Source organism: Lutjanus erythropterus, chromosome 19 (genome assembly GCF_056507025.1).
Source record: "Lutjanus erythropterus isolate fLutEry1 chromosome 19, fLutEry1.hap2, whole genome shotgun sequence".
NCBI classification, from domain to species: domain Eukaryota; kingdom Metazoa; phylum Chordata; class Actinopteri; order Lutjaniformes; family Lutjanidae; genus Lutjanus; species Lutjanus erythropterus.
Window position 1 is genome coordinate 10,909,213 of NC_139335.1, and position 19,491 is coordinate 10,928,703.

Here is a 19,491-nt window from a genome sequence, read left to right on the forward strand (position 1 = left end):
TTTTTTTTTTTGGATTACTAAAGAAAGACTGTAAAATCATCTGCATTTAAATGCACTGACAGAATTATAACAGATTTTATTTCTCTGGACAGACTGCCTACTAACATTTGGGAAATGCAAATCTGATAACAGCCATCTCTCTTGCCCCAGGCTAGAACTCCCAACATTTAATTACTCTCGCCATTAGTTCAAACAGCAGGGCTCCTGATATTGAGCAGATCAGTGAAGGGAGGGGCCTTCAGCTTCAGGGTTGTAGATTGGAACGGACTGAGGCTGAACTGAAAGTAGACAGCGAGGGAACCTAATTTTCTTCTACGCTAAACACTGTTTGATTGCTTAAGCTTTGGCTCCTCCTGCTTTAACTCTGTTTAACCTGAATGCTGTGTTGATGCTGCTCTGCCTCCAGAGAAAGAAGGAGGGACAGATGGGAGCAAACTAAATGAGTCTAATTGTTCCTGCACTGTACTACTACAATCTCTCACTCTTGTCATCCTTACTTGCATGTGGTCTCTGTGTGAGTGACTGCCATTTAGAGCATCATTGTTTCTTTACGCCTGCTATCTACTTATGAGCCAGATGAAACCCCCACAGACAGACTTCTTAAAAAAACAGTTTAATTATGTAAATGAAGTCAGAGCATCACTAAGATATCTGACAGCTTATAATAAAACACAGTTGGGCCAGAGGCATTTAACATCTGTATCTAACAGCAGCAAAAACTGTTTTCTTATCTAGACCTGCAACAACCAATCAATTATTAATGGACCCTCAGCTGTGTGTAAGTATTTTCTTTCATAAACTGAATATCTTTTGTTGTGGACAAAACAAGACATTTGAGGACATCACCACCTTGGGTTGATCAACAGTGATCAACATTTTTCACAAATTTCTGACATTTTATGGACAAATCAATTAATCAATTGATTGAAAAAATAATCAACAGATTGACTGATAATGAAAATAACCGTTAGTTGCAGCCCTATTCTTATCATTCCAATTGCAATTACATATGTAAACGTAGTTTTGCAGAAGATGCCAGCAACACTTCATGCATTGATGCGGCCGTGATGCAGCTATTTGGTTTTCCATTACCCTACTGATCAGTGGGTTGTAAGAGCATTTGGTCAAAGCCCAAGGTAAACCTCCAACGTTCGACAGACAGTCCAGCCAAGTGCCTTGAAAGTCTGTCTTCCCCTTTCTCTCATCCTCCTCCAAAGTCAACATGGCAGCTGAACTGGCACGGGCCTGCAACTCGTGTCTCAGAAGGAGTTTAGCTGGAACAGTTGGCACAGTCACTACTCAAACGCAAGCGTGGCTACGACAGCCACCAACTCATTTCTAACAGTGAGGGAGCACTGAAAATGTCAGTCATCTCTCCATCAAGTGATAATTAGAATTCACTGCACAAGGTAGGACTCGAGATTAGTCTCTGTCTGTGAAAGAAGGGTCTTCATAGGCAAGAAGTCCTTCAGAAGGAGAGATATCCTTGGGGGAAGGAGAGTTGATTGAATTCTGTGTTTAGCAATTATCCAGGCCAGTAGGATTAGCCCTCCCTTGACAGAGCATGTTATCTGTTCATGGTCAAGTTTGATGGTAAAAAAAAAAAAAGGCAGCGGCTTAGTGAGACATGACTGTTGCATACATTCAACCTCAACAAGTGCTTAACTAATGCGCCACAATGTCTTATCTTACCCTCAAGGTGATTGTGCTTTTTTCTGGTTAAGCTGTCGTATGGCAACAATTCGAAGCGTGTAATAGTTTCCCACAGTGTTTACATTCCCAGCCCTGCTTTGAGACTGACATTCTTTAGACCACCACGATTTAATCTAGTTTCTCAAAAAGATTTGTTTTGACTTCGAGATTCACATCTAAAGAGGGAAAACACCCACACCCATAACTTTACACTGCGCCTTGCAAGATTGGCTTCCTGCCGTCGCTTGGCCCTTGTGCAAATCTAACACTTCCCACTCAATCACGAGACCCAGATTGTTTTTAATTCTGGGACTGACATTGCCTCTCCAGGCCACTTCTTTCCTCCATTAGGCAAGGGAAGACAGACAGGCGGACAAAACCCAGAGAACATGCTGACATCTCTCCAGGTGTAGGGACGTCCAGCAGGCCATAATGACCGCGGTTGACAGGCATAACTAGCACTCTCTTTCTCTGTCTGGAGAGCTGCAATCTATTGTAATACGTTCAGCATACAAACTCAAGCCCAGTGAACTTTTCCATGCTATCATTTAAAATAATCACTTGGTAATGGCCTCCAGTCATGCAGAGAAAGGCACTGGGTTATGACAACAGAGGCCCAGCTGTCACAGGTGAAGCTTAAAGTCAAACAGAAGACTGGCTCAGTGGATGCAACTCTAAGTGCCACCTTGAACACACTCAAGTCAGAGTAACAAAAGCTAAGCGTGGGTGGGGGCCACGCTACTGCTTCATTTGGTGCTTGTCCATTGTGCACAACGCAACCAGGTTTCTGTGTTTTCCTTATGCCTCAAATATGCACAGAGACTTGCAAGAGAACATTGCCCTCCCGCTTCACATTCTTCATAAATAAAATAGCGATCTAGCCATGGCCTCTTTTATACTGGATTGCTATCTTTTCTGCAGATGTCTTGTTCAAAATTTTCAATCGCAATTCGCTACTGTACATGAAGATAAATGATGGACATAGAACTTTTTAAACTGAACACATTATCTACAAAGCACACATGACTTTCCCATATCACATGTTAATGAAAAATAACTCATGAATTAAACATTTCTAAGATAGTCTTATGTAATATTTGTACATTCTTGAAATCTTCTCTATCTGGGGCCATTTCTAATCTCAGTGCATGCCATACCCACATTCCTCAAGATCTCTGGCTGAAACTTACCCAAGCTGAAATGGCAGAGAAGGAAACCACATGAAGCCTAACCATTATGGACAGGGGCTGGCTGGTTTCCGGGTACTCTGTGTACTCTACTGCTATGCACTACTCGACAGGAGGCAAGCTTGCTGAAGCCATGCTGAGGGTGGCAGACAGAGCTGTGTCATTGAGGCAGACAGAGCCTCAGATGGCTGGCCAGGTAGGGTCGTACTTGCTCCCAGCAGGGATTATGGAGTCAGGGTGGACAGTAGACAGAAGGAATTGCCAACTAGTATGCATGGGCAGGCACCATGATGGATGACCCCATTAATCTGGGTAGTGAGAAGTCCGGATACCTCGTTCTTGAGAGCCGCAGCGCTTCCTGGCCTCAGGCCTTCATCCTTCCTTTCCCTCTTTCATCCTCTTTCTCTTACTGCATGCTGCTTCTGCTTCTTTGTCCACTACAGGTCAACTTTGACCATTTAGGCTAAAATTATCACAGAGTGATGTTCCTACAAGTTCGTTTAAAACAAGCAGGTTCCATGCTGATTAACAAATTACCATTTTACTGAAAACCCAATGGCACAAACAGGTTATCTTTGGATTTCCCAGTGCTCTAACAGTTAGTCATTCACTATAAATGCTCCTACTATCCATTGTTTCTTATGTTTCACTCCATGCTGTAGGCAATGCTAGAGACTGGAAACAATGGAGGGAAACCAGGCAGTCACTCTCCCCAAATTATTTTCTCACTAACACAACAAGAAACAATATAAGAAGACATTGTGAAATCAACTTCAATTTACAGTAGCTGTAGTTCCTTTAAATGAGATTTCGTAATGATGAACAGAAACTCATGACCAGAGAGTAATTCTAGTAACTAGGTGGAGGCATGTGGAAAACAATACGAAGAAGCAACAGTTCTGGCAATTCACCCCAACAGATGATCTTAGCATAAATCATTTTCACTAACACTGCAGGCATGTATCGTGTGTAGCTCCTACGGGCATCTGAGGCCTATCTGCGCATTAATTGCAGAACGATGTGTTTGATCTTTATATAGCACATTGTGCTTCCAACTGGGACGAATTAAGAAGCTGACATAACTACAAAGCTACTGATATTTCATTTTGGTGAAGAGAACAGAAACAGAACACAGAATCAGGCACTAAAATAAACATGTTATTGTGCAAAGTAGACATTAATGCCAGGTCACTTAACCAGCTGTGGAAGTTGATTTGGATACAGACTTACATATATGATATAACCAAATGAATAAGCATTAGGGCATTTTCTCTAAAGTGCCTATGAACAGGGTGACTTCAACACATGTCTTCTACACACCATTTGCTCCTCAGTGAAAAAAATGAGCTGTAGTCCACAGTCCAGGCTTAAAGCCTCTCTCTAACTCTCTTTCTGCCAATCTTACAGGGAAGAAAATACCCCAGAAGAGCCGCAGGCCAGAGAGTGAAGTGCAACTGAGCACCAGTAGAGCTGCAGTCATCTGAATTGACCCTAGTGACATGTGACAGGCTGTCACATCAAACCAGCCCTTACGACATTAAAAAACACACACAGCAGAAATATCCGTCGCAGCTGACCCTGAGATCAAGTGTCACAGCTAGCTGAGGGTTAGGCATGGTGGGCGGGTGGGGCTGCTGTGACTGGCAAGGTAGGTGGTTGAGGGTGGGCATGGCTGACAAACCCAAGAAGGGTGGAGCAGCTCATGCCTTTTCCCATGTTTTACCAGATCTTCAGCTCAGGCTGTCAGCACTCTGTGGGATTTAACAATGGAGACTTAACCTTTTAGTCTCAGTGGTTTCAGTCTAGAGTGACAGATTTGTATCGGGCCTATTGCCAGACTCCCTCACTGTCATAACAGTGTTTACTAAATGACAGGATCGAGTGCCAGAGATATGAATAGCTCATGAAAGTATAAATGGCCTCCTAACAGCGGGCTTCGTGCATGTGGTGTATTTATAGAACTCAGTTGCAAATGTACGTCTGGATGAAACTGTAGACCAACATAAAAAACATCCTGCTCCAGATCTCTGCACAGTGGACTGTTTTCTGTCAAAAGCAAACATGACTACACCTCTCAAAAGCTGTGCACATCAAACTAGCTTGATGGAACTGGATTCACCTATTTATCTCTGCAAGAAAGGACCACCACCAGAAGCAATATCTGTATTCACCATCATACTGCCCGCACTGCTTCCTGTCTTCCTCTACAAAGCCTTATATATTGCCAGGCGAACGCTGGTCCTAGAAAATTGCGCTTGGTTATTTTATCAGCACCAGACCCTGCCTTTCTACGTGCGGCAATATCCTGCACAGGAAATCAATATGAAGGAGAGGTGAGATGGAACAGAACACAGAAACCAAGATATACAATTACTTTAATCTCACTGCCTTTACAAACAGAATATCAGCCAAGAGAATATCAGCTGTGCTGACTACAAAGTTTTCTTCCTTTTTGCTATACAGGTGAAACATTATTACATGCGTGGCTAATTCAGCACATGAATAATTTAGTCATTCTGCACAGGTGAATTATTCACTACATCCATTCTACTGGAGCTGCTGTGCACGGGGCAAAGGCCCCTTAGATACGCACCTCTTTTCTCAGGATTGTTAGCCGGCCTGTTTCAGCTCACAACAGATAGACCTGTCTTCACTTCACTGGAAAAATAAGGCTCACTGCGTAAATCTGTATCATGTCTCAGTCCAGAGCTGTGTTTGCGTCTCTAATCTTGAGGAGGAAGCCGACAGTAAAACCTCCCTTGGTGTGGGCTATATATATCTCACAGGCCAAGACAACTAGATATGGTCCCATACAATAACAACAGAGCTGTGTGTATACTACATTGACCAATTCAGTTAGATCAGACAACACCCTGTTGAATCAGCTCACAGTGAAATGGCCTTCACCACTTTCGGATAAAGCAGTTGATAAGCGGTTTGTTTTAGGCTGCCAGACCTGAAACCTCTTTGTTTGCCACAGATACTTATCTTCAGCTTACTGTATCTCCAGCTGAACCCCACAAGGAATCTCAGTGCCTACCACAGAATGGGAAAATCCAGCCGCATTGGCACAGAGTATGTCCAGTGTGACAAACGTGGACAGTTAATGAAATTCAACGAGACTATGATACTCCAGAGGGCCTGCCCTCATCTCAAAGGCTAACATAGCGATGTGGTACATGTTTAAAACCAACAGTGGCCAAGTTAAAATATGTCTTCAGCTGCAGATCTTGCCTTGCAATGCATCAGCATGTCTAATGTAAAATACTGAAATGCTGGGCATAAGTTCATGTTTATGTGCTCTTGTTTTCCTTTGGCTTTATTGAGGGAGGGGTCCACCATAGTGGGTAATTGCCTGAGTAGTAGTTCCAGAAGGAAAAAAGAAGTGGTGATGTTTGTTAGTTGTTATATTACACAGTAGTTTGTCTGTGTCTGGAGGAGAGAAATGCAGGGCATTTTAAACGAGATTTAGCTCAAATTAAAACAAGCTCAGGGAGCCAGTGGGTTAGGAACTGTGTTTTTGTTGTTTTATCGGGGACACCTCAACCTCAGGTTACCTGATACTGTGGCAAGGGAATAAATCTGGGCTCAGCTGAGCTAACAAACGCACATTACCTCCTCATCATTGTTCTTTCATCCACCTACCCCACAACGCTACGATATTGTAGTTCAGAGGTTGCCAAACTTTTCACGTCAAGAAAGGTACAATCTATGAACATTAGACCACAGACCCCCACTTTCAGAGGATTTTGTCTTAAGGAATCTCCTTTGAGTACTTTTTAGGTTAGAAGATAATAACGTATTTGTAGTCAATCAATGATCAAACAAGAATCAGAATAAAATACAACTGATCAAAACGGCAAACACTGTTTCTTCCCTTGTTGTTCCCACTTCCAAAAATATGATGAAAAACAAAATATTTTTTTCCTCCTTTTGTTGGGGACCTCCTACAACCCTCTCAGGAACCCCTGTCCCGGACCCCAGTTTGAGAACCCCTGATAGGTTATTCAGCTCACAGGACTGAGAGGAATGAGAGGCAATTAGATGAGTCTGAGATTCTGTCTGCATATTACAAGTAGTAAATGATAATAAATCAATGTAATTGGATTCAAAGTGTTGTTGCATTCATTGAAATTTCACAGATAATATTGGTAAGACTCATGAATATAATTTCCTAAGCATGGAAATATTTTTTATTACATATTACATTTACAAATTAGACAAGGGCTCTCAAACATGACCTGGACTAGTTTGACAGCCCTTGTCAAAGATAGAAATCTCAAAACGCTCGATTTGCACAACTCATCAAACATAATCAGGAGATCAATAAGGTGAGCATCTGACTTTCTGACAAGGGTGTGGTGTAGTTCTCATCCCCTGACCTGCCCTTTGACACAACATCTTCTGGCTTACTAAGAGACTAAACTTTAAACAACAAAGGGGAGCAAGCAATGTTTCGTGCAGTGCCCAATCGTCCAAAATGTGTCCTGAGACTATAAACAAGCACCTCATTGTCTACAGGAGGTTTGACATTCTCTCGTTAAGTGAGTAAGAGGAGAATCGCAGAAAGAGCGTGCCCTAACAACATGTGATCCCCATCTAAATAGTTTCCAGCATGATATCAGCCTAAATCAAGCCTACAAAAGGCTGCATTGTATCGCCTGATGTGGACTGGGCTGAACAACGGTCATTGTGCAGCCTGATCGTAGTCAAAAAAAGCAAGAGCAGGCTGAAGTTTTCATTTCTCCATCAATGGAAATGGCAAACTAAGCAAATTCCCAGCTGAGATAATTACTCAGGGTGAGGCACAAGACGAGGTAACTCCATTATGGCTTAGCAGAAACATCATATTGGCATGTATGGTTAATGGACAATAGCCAAGGTAATCCTATCAAGTCATAAAACCAGAGAAAACACAGCATATAGTGTCATGTTACTATCACAACTGTTTAGGTTCATCTCTGAGTTCTAATCAATCAACAGGGTTAAAAATACTTCACAAAGCAGAGCCATCAGCTCTGTCATCTCACATCCTCTGAGGGAGACCACCAGCATGGAGGTCAGGTTACTGCTTATTTTACCGAGGAGTGCTGGAGGGAAGGAAGTGCAGCGGTGAGGAGGGGGAGACGTGCAAACGAAGGCAGGAAACACACTGCAGACCGGGCACATTCTCCATGTCCGGTCCGCACAACCACGGAAACAACATACACTTGCTCACATGCACAGGAACACATCCACACTGCACATGTAAACATACACATCCCATCCCCAGCCATGATGAAGTATACGTCACCCTACGCAGAAAATAATAGGGCTTGTTTGAGTCAGTCCTGCCGCCCACTCCGACATGGCGCATAGCAATCAAAGAGTGAGATCTCAGTGTAGTGTGACATCAAAGTTGACACGTCTATTGAAGAGAGCAGATGAAGTGTGGCCTGTAGCACTGAGGCAATGGGAATTAAGCCATATAAGCATGGATTCAAGCAGAGGAGAGAATGGAGGCTGTCTAGTCTTTTATGACAGAGCTTTCAGAAGTCAACCTCATGCTTAAAGGGGTTACTGAAAGCAATAAAGAATGACAGCTAAAACTGATTTCTAACTGAATCATAACTTTACTTAAAAGTTAGCTTCTCAAAGGGTAAAGTAACCCATGATATGATGACAAATGGCTTTAAAGGCTAACAAAATAATTTAAGGGAGCAATATGTAGCAATTGTACATACCAAAATGAGCACAGCAGTCCAAATAGTGAGTTGGAGCCACAGACAGTATATTACATAGGCTGAAAACCTGTTTAATATACAATTATTATTTTATTTTATTAATATTTAATATACAATCCATTAACAGGTTGCTCAATTAAAACATTACAAACAGCTATGCTTCTAAAATAAACAGACACTCATTCAGCAAATATTTGGCATGAATTTGAATTCTAATTAACTCTAATTAACTGTGGCTGCAGCACTGTTATTAGAGAAGCAAGTATTTGAAGTATCAGGAGCAGTAAGCAGCTGCTGTACAGCTCCAGAATTGACATAATATACATGGTTTGAGGATTCTTTGGGATTCGATGATTATAATGCAACTTGTTTGGAGAAAAACTATAAATTCACAATAAAGTAGACCGCTGATGTTTGTTCTCAAAAATACTACAGCAAGCTAGAAAGTCCCTCTTCAGTTATCTTTTTCTTGTTGACAGCAGCTGTTGACCTTCCACGCTGCTAAATCTCTCTGAAAGCACAGTAAGGTGAACCTGTATCAACAAGAGAGGAGAGTCGCCCATATCAAGGGTCAGGTGTGATAAAATACAGAACATTCATAAATGCATAGTGCATATACCATGGCATGAAAAAAGAAATGTTAAGGGCAGCTTACACTTAGAATATTTCATTCATTTTTCAATCACTAATTTATTCTTCTCTTCTTGAATCACCTTCGACTGTAATTTGATTCAAAGCTCAACTTTCAATGCAAGGTCTAATTAAATCAATTAACTATATAATCTAATTAAATAATCTAACTTTGCCCTTTCAATCTTTCAAACATTTCATTTCATACACTTGCTGAAACTACCAAAAATTCCTCTGACAGATGCAACCTTCACATGCAATTTCTGAAAATGTCTCCTTGAAAGATGTGCAGACCTGCAGCTGCCCAGAGTACAGATTATTGACTGCATTGATTTCCACCACCACAGGCTGTGAATATATGTACAAATGCACTCCTGTGGTTCTGTGAGCACGTGTGTGTGTCTATGAGTGTACAGTGTGTATGTGTCGCTGTGCATAGCCTGAGTTAAGTCAAGTGAAGGACAGGGAATATCAATTGAGGCCAGCAGCCTCCCCCTGCACCAAAACACATTTACTGTAAAATATCACTGTCGCACAGGGCCAGATTCCATGTTTGTAGAGTACAAACTTGATTCCATAACAGGTAGGAGGATTTTATTTTATTTTTGCAGAGGCAACAGCTGCAGAGACCTATTTAGTCTTGAGGTTCCCCTCTGGATTGGAGGGAGGGGAAACTGTTTTTGTTCCACACATAACAACTAGGTCATTTTAATAAGGCTCCAATATTTGAATCTCTTTCATCTGTTACACAGGCAAATACGCAGATGAAAGAGAAACCAAAGAAGCACAGACCCGACCCGTCAGTAAAATGAGTCTTACAAGCACAAAGTTTATCTGGTTGGGTATGGTTTACGGATGATAATGTGGTTTGACCAACAGATAAGTGCTTATTCACAGCTACAGTATGTACTGAAGTTCCCAGCACTGTGTGTGGTGAGAAGAGCACACATCAATCCCACAAACATCCCACAGCAAACTACACATCACCCTCTGCTCAAACTACAAAAAAAAAGGAATAAAATTGACTTTACAAACAGTGCATTTCTGATATATAGTCTGACATTTGCAGAAATCTGAGTCTGACATTTACTCAGTCACTGTGGTGGGACACAAATGTGGGTCACATTTTGGCAAAGGGCGCGAACAGCGTAGACTGTGGAGCAATGACTCAGATAAATGTGAGGTGAGATATGGGTCTCTGTGTCAAAACAAGTGAGAATCACTCATCAACTTGGCGCCATTTCTATGACTGGTATTCAGAGGCAGTTCTCAGAAAAACCTTTCAGATATTAAAGAACATTCATAGATCCACGTGTTATTTTGTACACGGAAAATACTTGGCTTGGATAGCACAGAATTCCAAACAGTTGCAGTAGGTGCACTAAATCAGATAACCAATAAATTATTTGTACAATTTAATCTCATTCTTCTAATACTTTTCAATTAAATATTTTACACTTAAGTTTAAAATAACTGCATTTCTGTGTGATTTTACTTCTTAAGTCAACATAGACGAGCTCTGATCTGTAACTCATCTTATACTGTCCTCAACCCCTTCAGGGTTTCCTCTTCCAACACGAAGAGGATACAATAACTACAGAATCTGTGGACCGCTGCATTCATATCATTCAGATGTTAGTTGCAGAGCACACAAAAGAGTTTCATACTGAAGTAAAAATCTGCTACAGGCTGGATCAAAGCAAATAAAACCTCATATGTAAGATTTTCAGTTCTCTGATATCGATCCACCGCTCATTTTAACCAAGACATAATCATTTCATCAGCTAATAATCTAGTCTCTAAAGTGAGGGGGCATCCAAAGCAACACCCAAAGGGGAATCCAGGGTTTCTGAGCTGGGATCAGGGAAATATAAAAGTGAGGACGATGGGGAGGAAGGAGGAAGAATGAAATCATGCAGCTGGGCCAAGAGATCTGTGGAAAACTCCCAACAAAGGCACAGGAAAACTGGGAAGGCTGGGTCAGGTCCTCTGGGACAGTCACAGGCCCAGTGAGGGGGAGGCCTCCTCAGTCCTGACTTAACTGAAGAAAACACACAGACTCTTTGTCTATGGAAATAAAGTCAGTTTTCCCCAACAGGTCACAGAGCACACACATGTAGGGACACTTCCTGACTCTGCTCATTGTGTGACAACAGGCAAATACTGTCATGCAAGGGCAACAAATGACCACGAAATTTAATATCGGTGAGAAGACAGAATGTCTATTTCAGACAAGATGAGAGAAGTGAAACCAACTGAGTGGGAGTACAAACCCCAACAGCCTCCAGGAATAAATTACTTTTGATTTGCATTGCTGTTCATGTTTGTTTTTGCCTAGCTCTGACTGAATATGCTTCAGCACATATTAGGCTTCAAGCGTGATGCCTTCACTATAACTGGGCGTGTTCAACTGGGCACCATAAATGAGAGGCTTTACATCATTTTCCCTGGCACACGGCATTACAAGCTCTGTCAACTGGTAAATAGAAGGGAAAGTTGGCATGGGTGTAAGAAGCAGTGGCAGTAGAAAAGGAAAGAGTTACAAGATCAGGTACTTGTTCAAATATGCCGACGGCGCCTGGCTTGATGCCACGTCAATCTGTCTGACAGACAAACATAAAACATAGTTCAACAGAGGAAGTAGTACACTTTGATAATGAAACAGGTCTTATGACGCACCATGGGCACACTTCAGCGATCTCTTAGTACTGGTGTTTTAAATTTAAATGTTCAGTAAAAAGAAAAGAACATTCAAACTCACTAAGATCCACCTCTTCCGAAAAAAGCCAGTAAAAGACAAGTCACTGAGGAGTCCAAAACACACCCTCATTTCTGGGAAAGCTGCTGGAGTGAGTTTGGTGCATGGTATGTGATGTTGGTGGGACTGCTGAAGCTGTCCAGATATAACTGTGTGTGTGCCGTTCCATTCAGGGAACAGTCAACTTGAGTTTAGCAGTCTGGTACACAATGAGGATTCACAGCCTCTGGGTATGACGACTGGCTGTGCCAAAGATAGAGGGGCGGGAGGACGACTGAAGGGGGCTGGGGGAAGGCTATCCTATTTAAAACTGCACTCTCATCGCCACTGTAACACTGCTGGGATACTGTATCAGTCAGGGTGTTCCTTGAGTAGGTCCTCTGGCCTGACAATGATCTGTGAAAAAGTAAACAGACACAACACAGTGCTGTCATTACAGCAGCTGAAGGCTCCAGTGTGGGTTAGTGATACACTAACTGGGCGTATTATGAACAGCAAGTTATGCTCTGTCTAACTATTTGATAATAAGTCAAATTTCAGAAAGCTTTTCAAAGTTGTAAATAATGGCATCATGGATTAAATCATCTGTTACCAATCAGTGATAAAACATTAAAGGAGAAATATGCAGTAAATTATAATAATATAATGAGATGCCATCAGAGTTTAAAGAAACATGTTAAGCTGAAATACTTACTTCTCTGATAACAATGCTACAGCTGCGGTGTCCTACTATTCTAGGTGACAGTATGCCTATTTCACATGAATTAGAGTTCAAATAAATTTGCTGAATGAGTAAGTGTCTGTTTATGATACATAAAAAATCATGAATAATCTTTTAGAAGATGTAGAAGTTTATAAAGCTTAAATTGAGCAATATGTCAATAGAGTCTGGCAGGCAGTAAGCAGAGAGCTTTTGTTTTCACGATAACGGACTCAGCTTGACACTCAAAGACAGCTGGCAGTGATAACCAGCTGATCAAATCACAATAAAGGACTCTTTGTCACTTGTCAATTTCCAATGTTGCTCCTGCAGCCTACGTGAGCTTCTTTGCATCTGGGGAGGGGGATCATCTCGCTCCAACCACATATCCTATATTAAACAGGAATTCACTCCATTTAATATATATTCTATGGCACCAACTCACTATTTGGGCTGCAGCACTGATTTTATTCTGGGTTGCCCGATTGTGGAAAATCCCTTCAACTGGTGCATATCCTCCTCTAGCAGTCCTAGCACTGCCTTTTTGGGGAGATTTTAAATTTATGATGCAGGACAAGCCCTCTCCAAGAGTCAAAAAATTGTACAAGGAGACTGAACTGATTTGCACAAGTTGACGATTAAGAGTTACTTAATGCCAGTTTCTGTGAGCTTCAAAACAAAATCCTCGGTCAAGGGATTTCACACAGATAGGACTACGCAATTGCAACATTCCTGACATATATATTTCTGCCTCGAGGCACAAGGTAAAGAAAGATATTTATTGGTTTATCTGCAGACACACCCTCTGAGAGCTCTTCACACTCAAAGAGGAAGATCAAAGTTCAAGAGGCCATTGCTGCTTGTCTATAAGCACCAGCCTTCTGAGAAAACACACACAGCTTTCCCACAGCCCTGAAAATGAGCTTTGTCCTGAGGTTAACCAGACTCAGACACCATGTCAGTGAGAACACAAGCTACAGGACAGAAAACACCCTGTAACTACCAACCCCAAATTAGATGTTTTCATCTCTGCTGCAGCCTAATGTTGGCCTAAACCAAATAACTGTAAAAACAATTCATTGTAACCTGTATTTTCAATTTAGTCACGCCTCTGACTTTTCTCCAAACCTGTGCATCAAAGGTTTCTAGTAAATTCTGTGAATGCCGGTTCATGTATGGCTGTCGGGCTCATGACAGATGAGGTGCTGACTGAGGGAAGGGCAGGGTGGCATGCTGGCAGACAGAGGCCTTGGAGGCTCAGAGGTAGACCTGAAATAGCCCTGCTGCTGCATTACAGCATTACATCACAACTGACTTCACCATCATGGCTGCCGCTGCATCATGTCACCGCCAAGATGTCATGGGACGTGAACAATTGAATGCAACGGCTGTGAGTCACACAACCGAGCCGTCAACAGGGGAAGCACTCTGAGATCGTGCAATACTCAGTGTACTGTATTTCCAGGCAGACAAACAAGCAGCCATAGCATGATGATCTGTACAGGCAACAAACACCACACTTCCTTTAAAATTAAAATCAATGCACTACATCCAACACGTTTTGTTGTTTTGTTTTTTCCTTCGATAACAAGGCAGAATATATTTGCTTACATTCCTTGTTGCATTGCACGGCATACACTAGAGAGACAGCTTCTGTTTTTCCACAAATACCACATTATTTGACATGTGAGAAAAATTATTCTTCTTGCTCCTGACAACTTAGTCAAAACCATAACCACATCAAAGTCAAAAAGGTACGAGCTGAGCGAGTACCAGTGAGGACTAGATCAAACACTGCCTGTGGGCTCTCTCACCATCAATCCCCTGTAAAACCATACCTGACATGCCTTTTTAGGCTAATGTCTGTTTGAGCTCAGCTGTGGGAACAGTTGCAACCAATATATTTAGCAGGAAAGTGTGCGTATTGTCTCTAAAGTAGCAGAACAAGTCGGTCAACATGTTTGACCTCTCCAGATACTGCTGCCGTGCCCGACATTCACACATTAACCCATAAGACAGTCCTCACTGTAGCAGTTTTCACACAAAGCAGATGCCTGCTGTGACGACAGACATGCGTCATGCATGTCAGTTATGACAAATATGTAATTAAACTCTGTAATAATTTAACTCTTTTAGCTTTAGCAAACATTGCATAATGATATTAAAACCTCTTCAACACTATACACTTACAGTGAGTAGGTTGATCATTCCAAAATTAGAAACAGTGGACAAGCACTGCCACAGAACTCAAGGCAAGACTCCAAAGTTCCCAGTGATATTAAATATCCTGAGCTGAGTTTTTGCAAAGCGAGTATAAAATAAGGCACAAAACTTCTATAATGAGTCCCTGTGGTCCAGCAATAAAAACATGTTGTATTGTGTTTTATACAGCAGATACAGAATATAATATTTAAAGTCAGAATATGCAACATTTCCACCCCCCAAAAAAGTATCAACTCATATAAACATAATCCTTTTCAGTCATTATTTGTGACCCACTAGAATGTGGAAGTGGATGTATCCGCAAAGACCATGCCCTCTGTCTGTATTTCCTTATTTTCTCATTACTTTGCTGTGCTCAGGACGCTTCACTTACCCAAAATGTTAGTATTTGTTGTCCTGGGAATGAGACACAACAATCAACTATCTTTTATGGTGCGTTTATGAACAGCTTGGACAAATACTACTGTTTCTACCTTTCAGTGATATTGTTATAAAGTGTGAATTTATAAAAAGCTGCTTTGGGGAACTTTATGGAAAAATCAGAGTTGAGAGCATGTGAGATTAAAAGCAGGCATAATTATCAGATTATTCTTAAGGTCAGGAATTGATATGTGTCCAGTAAATTACAGATAGAGACAGACTTATAGATTTATTACTGCAGATAATATAGTATGTTATACCACTATTTAGTATAACTCCTTAAGGCCAGAGCAAATTTCTACCCAGTTAGAAAACTAAAACTTCAGGTTGCCTAGTAAACAGGATACTCAAGTGAACAAATTTTTGACTCGTGATACAGATGTGTTTGTCAGGGAAACAGCCTGAGGTTATTTAGAGAAGCATGTGTTCTGCACACATGGGACTGTTCAGCCCAGTGACGCTCATTGCATCTGCACTCTGAAGAAAATGACCAGCAATCACAGAGAGTACACCCTTGTTCGGGAACAGGCAGATTTCAGCAAGACAAATCCGGGAAATCTATAGCTGCTTTGTGGTCCTACTAAAGGCCGCGCCATCTCAACAGAAGAGCATCAAATCTACTAAAAGAGAGCATTCTGGACTGAAAAACTGTGTCATGTTTGTAGATGCATAATCTTGAAGTGATTAGGCCACATATGAACAACATTGCTATGGTGATACTGCACAGTGATGCATGCTTTTAGATGTATGAAAAGAAATATCTATTGGAGAATGGCAATGAATAAAGGTATTACATAACCACTGAGCGTAAAATTCTGCTCTGTGCTCTTTTGAAGGCAACACCATGAAGCAATTGTACAGGACTGTGTACTTGGCAAGACTGACAGACAGACAGATACCGCGCCATGAGTCATGCAGGCATGACTACAGTGTGGCCCCCTCAGCAGCCCCCTGAAAAACTCACATACCAGCCAGTCAACACAGGCCGGTCTGGATGGTCCACCTGCCTCAGCAGAGCTACTCCCAGCTCCCTGCAAGTATCACGTACCCACATGCACCCACATAAACATCCAATCACACACACACACACACAGGGAATATTCTCTCTGGGGCCCAGTTGGAGTAGATGCAGAGGATGAGTATGACTGCCACTATCACACATCAGGGTTCTGCTTTATCGGTGTGATTACATCACCCCCAGCCATGATCCTCCCCTCCCTCCATGCGATAAGGTTTCAGGAACACTGGGCACACAAACCAGGCCATGTGCTCCTATGTCCTGTCTGCCAAAATAACTCAGCAGTTTCTAATACAGTACGTCTATGGTTTCACTTCAGTCTGCCCAGGTATTGTATGGACATTGGAGTGTGTAACCTTTCTGATGTCAACAAGTTTGCAGTTTGTTAATATGTGAGCTGCTGTCCTGGAGCTTTCAACCTCTGATGAGTCAAAACTAGACATTTAGGTGACCCCTCCATGCATGCGTATGATTTTGTGGAATTTGTGCCCTTTGTCACTGTCTACCGTGACTCACTTTGAGTCACCATGTGTTAGTGCCACACGAAACCCACAGTTCAGAGGAAGACAAAGATCTAAGGAAGGAATACTACTTTCAGGTTCAAAGGGGTCGAGGGCAGGGAGGTGAGGAGCACATGCGGTTTGCTGCTCTTTTTACCCACATTCTTATTGTGAATTACGTAACTTTTGTGAGCTGCCATCTAAATTACAGCACAGCAAATGTGTGACGCTAAAATTAGTTGGTTCACAGAAACATGCACAAACATTAATGGCCGCCTTTGAGGAAGATGATGCTGATGATGACCAGGGGAAGGTGGGAGAGGAGGGAGGAGGATGAGTGGGAGGAGGATGACAAAGATGAGTGAGGTCATGGTGTGACTTTGTGCTGATGTGTTGCATGATTATTGTACAACATAGTCATTTAGGCTATTTCCTTTGTCCAAAATTTGTTCCATCTGCTATTGTTTTTTGAAACAACCTATAACCTCCATGATTTATTTATGGTGACAGTGTTACAGACATGGATCCTGTGATGTGTTGTGTATGATGTGTGTATTTGTGTTGTCCTACTGTCTGGAAAGCCCCTTGATATACTATTTTCTTTACTCTTACTCTACTCTAGCATAAAATTACAATTAGGCCAAGCAGCTTTAAGCCATATAACGTTCCATCAAGCCTTTGCCCCATACAGCGTGGTTCTAATGAGAATAATCTCTCCTGAATTTTAAGTTTAGGGAAAAGAGGGGGAAAAAGTAATTTAGCTTCATCCTATGTCTCATTTTGGACACGAGGCTCATTTCACACCCCATTAATTCCACTTCAACCCTTCTCTAATGTGTAGGATATGTCACTTTTTTAAATGGTGTTTGGGCCTAAAGGTAGACCCAATTATACTACATGAGCACTTTAAATAGCCTACTTTCACTATGAAAACTCCATTAAAAGCAGCGACATTGGCCCAGCACCCTGTACCCCAAATGATGCTGTGCTCACTAGGCTATGTGAAGGATTTCCATGTCGACCAATTGACCAGTAATTCAATCGACTACTATAAGCTCGCGTATCCTCCTCGATCACGACGCGTGAGCGCTTCCTCCGGCTGCTGTCTTCCGTATGGGCGACCGCAGGAGACAGTCATGAGATAATGGTACAACTTACCCTTAAAACAACCAGCTCAGATGATCTCCAGCAGTGAAAGAAAAAAAATCCCGTTTCACTGATTTTTTTTTTCTCTCAAGCAGCAGATGAGTGATTTGTCACATCATCCTGGTAGCGGCGCAGGAAATAAACGCGCTTCTTTTTCCACCCCGCAGATGTTTTTAAGCCAAGCCCGGTGCCGTGGTGTTAAATGTGGTCACTCCTGATCACACCAGCAGCAGAGGCAGTCCACGGTGATGTGGCCGAAATGTGGCTGCCCGTCCGGTTCTCTGATTCCCACCTACGGATACAGCATTCCCACACTGCTCCATGGATCGACCCGGGGTAAGTTTTCTTCTGCCGGTTGTAGCCTAATTCAGTTTGGCGGAGAGTCAGCCCCGCCCTGGACTGGAGACGGTCTGGGGAGAAGGCAAGCCCGTCAAGATCACCAACCAATCGGTGCGTACACAGGGAGGCGCTGCTTCTCCCGGTTAACGGCGGTGACTAAGCGATATCCTCAGCCAGAGAGGGGGTCCAGGGACTGAAACCGGGGGGTAACGCTCTCCATCCACGCTGATTCACCCCACAAATGCACACCTCTCCGCAGGGAACCCTTACACTGAATGAATGACGAGGCCCTGCATTGAAATTGTAATGAATTTAACAATATATTTAAATATTAAATTCATATTAGCCTACTAAATTCAGGATCTGCAGTGGGAGGAATGGGAGAAGTATAAACCCAGTTTACAGTTTACATTGCTCTGGATTAGGCCTGTTCTTGGCTGACATAAATCTCTGTGGGAGAAAATAATTCAAACATTACAGTGTCCAGGCCTGGAGTTTCATCATTTTAGGGGAATTCCAGCAAGGCTATCAATAAACAATGATTTTAAGTCCACTGAAATATTTTATTTTTAGTTATATTTAGTTTTTTTAAATTGATAAATGAAACTGATTTAATTTGTAGATTAAAAAAAATAATTTCACAAAATAATTCGTTATTATTATTTACAAATGGCCGATATTTATACAAACAGCTCAGTCAGAAGTTCATACATGCTTATCTCAGGACTAACCAGAGTCACTGGACTCATTTGAACTTGAGAATGGGGAGTCAGGGTGGTTAATGTTACCTTTATTAACATTAATATCACAATAACTTACAAATACTAGGCTATAATACTAGGATTAGTATTGTAGGATTGTAATACGTCTTAGGCCACTGGGTCGACTAAGTCAGTGTAGGGATATACTACTATGCTATACTGTAATATCCCAGTTATCCAGCAGGTCATAACAGGCTTTAAATTGAACCAGCCGCTGGTTATGTGTGCAGCTTTTCACTCGATGTTGCCCAATAAGATTTCAGAATTTCAACAATAAAAGTTGCTGGTGTCTAAAAAAACATATTGACAGGAAAGAGGCAAAGGAGAAAATGTCAAAATAGTATAGGGCAGTGCAGGCAGGGTCTGAAGAACATTTTTTGAGGGACAGAAGGAC

At 41.9% G+C, this 19,491-nt stretch overlaps 1 protein-coding gene across 4 annotated transcripts in view; it reads right to left on the reverse strand.

Moving 5' to 3' along the window:
* The window catches only part of rhbdf1a (rhomboid 5 homolog 1a (Drosophila)), a 29,593-nt gene extending 11,206 nt beyond the window's left edge, over window positions 1–18,387 (reverse strand). For 2 of the 4 annotated variants that reach the window (XM_084743339.1, XM_084743337.1), the window contains exon 1: window positions 18,010–18,387. The gene's annotated coding sequence lies outside the window, so the exon portion shown is untranslated. Of the gene's footprint in view, window positions 1–5,472; window positions 5,492–18,009 lie in introns of those variants that run through there. The other 2 variants (XM_084743340.1, XM_084743338.1) reach the window with 2 other exon arrangements.
* Between the last annotated feature and the right edge of the window lie 1,104 nt (window positions 18,388–19,491).